This window comes from Lactuca virosa, chromosome 3 (assembly GCF_052849685.1).
Source record: "Lactuca virosa cultivar CGN04683 chromosome 3, Lactuca_virosa_CGN04683_v6, whole genome shotgun sequence".
NCBI classification, from domain to species: Eukaryota; Viridiplantae; Streptophyta; class Magnoliopsida; order Asterales; family Asteraceae; genus Lactuca; species Lactuca virosa.
In genome coordinates this window covers 424,967,383-424,969,988 of record NC_136428.1, presented here as the reverse complement: position 1 = coordinate 424,969,988, position 2,606 = coordinate 424,967,383, and the positions used below count along the sequence as shown (strand labels likewise).

The 2,606-nt window shown below is 37.6% G+C and overlaps 1 pseudogene; it reads left to right on the top strand.

Annotated features, from left to right (window-relative positions):
- Positions 1-528: 528 nt before the first annotated feature.
- Positions 529-1,086, top strand: LOC145165058 (glutamate--tRNA ligase, cytoplasmic pseudogene; annotated as a pseudogene).
- The last annotated feature ends 1,520 nt before the right edge of the window (positions 1,087-2,606 follow it).

Below are 2,606 nucleotides of genomic sequence, written 5' to 3'. Positions count from 1 at the left end.
TATCGAATTCATTAATGCAACTTTCCTTATAATATCTAAATTTATAAATTGAATCTAATTGTTTTAATTGTTTATTTATTTAAATTATTAGTTTAAATTTAAAAGATAAATAAGCACTTCAATTTAATAATTAAATATATTATTTTTTTTCTTATAAATTTAAATTTTCTAAATTGTTATATCTTCATGATTGTTTGTTTTTTTAATAAATCACAACTAGTTTTCAACTTTTCGGATGTTAGCAAATAACAAAATCTATTAACATTAATTTAAAATTATGGGAATTATGGGACAGGGGTATTTTTGGAATGTTTTGTTTTTCTAGCTTACTTTCCAAGTTTTTGTATTACATTCAAAGTCTTTTTTAGTCGTGGTATAAATATGGCATGTACTCGTTAGTTTTATTTAGAGTTTTCAGCAATAAGATCCTTGTTCACCAAGCAATTCACAGCCTCATCGTTTTTTTTCCTTTCCTTTGATATCGCCCCTATTTTCTTCTTCCTGTTCAGAGTTTCTTCCTTAATCACCATGATATCTACACAATATGCTGCTGTCTCAAAGGAAAAAGAGTCATCAAAGCCCAGTTGTTCAACAAATGTAAAAGAAATTGTTAATTCCAATCACCCTGAAGTGAATCTTCCATATGCTGAAATGGGAAAAGTTTGGTTGAGATTTGCACCAGAACCAAGTGGGTATCTCCACATAGGCCATGCAAAAGCCGCTTTATTGAACCAATATTTTGCTCAGAAGTACAACAGGAAAGTAATCCTACGGTTTGATGACACAAATCCCACAAAAGAAAGCAACGAGTTTGTTGATAATATTTTAATAGATATCGCAACATTGGGAATTAAATATGAAAAAATCACGTATACTTCCGATTACTTTCCGAATCTCATGGAAATGGCTGAAAAGTTGATTAAAGAAGGGAAAGCATACATCGACGACACCCGCAAAGAACAAATGAAACACGAGCGAGACAAGAAAATAGAATCAAAATGTCGGAATCAGAGTGTCGATGAAAACCTCAAACTATGGAATGACATGATTCTCGGAAAAGGGACTGAAATGTTGCTTACGTGGTAAGTTGGACATGACCGATAACAATGGATCAATGTGGGACCCGACTATCGGTGTAATCCGATTCCACATCACCGAATCGGATCAAAGTATAAAATATATCCGACGTATGATTTTGCGTGTCCTTTTGTTGATTTTGTTGAAGGGATTACACACGCGTTGAGATCCAGTGAGTATCATGATAGAATTGCTCAATATTCAAGGATTCAAGATGATATGGGGCTTAGGAAAGTTCATATATATGAGTTTAGCAGGGTGAATATTGTGACAACCGTCAATTTTTAGCCAAGTCAAAGTCAACTAAAGTCAACAAGTCAAACCGGTCAACTCATCTAACCCTTGTATATTAGGGTTTCCATTATGATTCTTATTGTACTACTCGGAATCTTAATATAAAGTATCATTTAGAGTTTTCACGTGTTCGGAAATTCTAAACCCTAATCAGGGTAAGTGATGAATCTACTCGATAAAACATTATTCCATACCCTTGAGAGCGTATAACATTCATAACAAGGCTTAACAGAGTATAAGAACCTTGCGTTGCGAAGCCAAACACTCAAAAAGGTCACAAAAGAAGTCTCTCCCAATCTCTTTCACTCTAACTCTCCCAAAACTCTCTAAGTAGGAGAAATCTCTCCAAGTATGTGAAATCTCTCCCAAAACTCTCTAAGTAGGAGAAATCTCTCCAAGTATGTGAAATCTCTCCCAAATCTCTCCAAGTAGGTGAAATCTCTCCCAAATCTCTCTCTGAATGGGAAATCTCTCAAAGTATGTGAAATCTCTCCCAAATCTCTCTCTGAATGAGAAATCTCTCCAAGTGTGTGAAATCTCTCCCAAATCTCTCTCTGTATAAGAAATCTCTCCAAGAATGTGAAATCTCTCCCAAATCTCTCTCTGTATGATAAATCTCTCCAAGAATGTTAAATCTCTCCCAAATCTCTCTCTGTACGAGAAATCTCTCCAAGTATGTGAAATCTCTCCCAAATCTCTCCAAGTATGTCAAATCTCTCCAAGTATGTCAAATCTTTCCCAAATCTCTCTCAACTTCTTATAATCACTTGGGGCATCCCGACCCTCGATTTAGCCAAAAACAGCTCGAAAATGGAAGTCTATGTGAAAAACAGCCTTAAGGAGCCGAACCCTCTCAAGGAGCCGAACCCTCTTAAGGAGCCGAACCCTTCTTAGGAGCCGAAACCTTGCATCAGAACCGAAACCCCCCTTAACCGAAATGGACCGAGGGCTCGGTCTATTTCGGTCCCCTGTCTAATCTGAACCGAGACCTGACCTTCGGCTCTCCTCTTCCCACCTTCGGTCCGAGAGGACTGCACTTTCGGTCCGAGAGGACTACACCTTCGGTCCGAGAGGCGACCCTGCGAAGCCGAACCCTACTCTCGGTTTCTTCTTCTACTCTCGGTTCTAAGGGCTAGGACCGAACCTCCGGCCCTGAATTTCGGATATTGGCACTTTTCACCCGGTTTTCAATATTTTTAGCGTTTTGAACCCATTTTTCGTGATTTTAACGCATA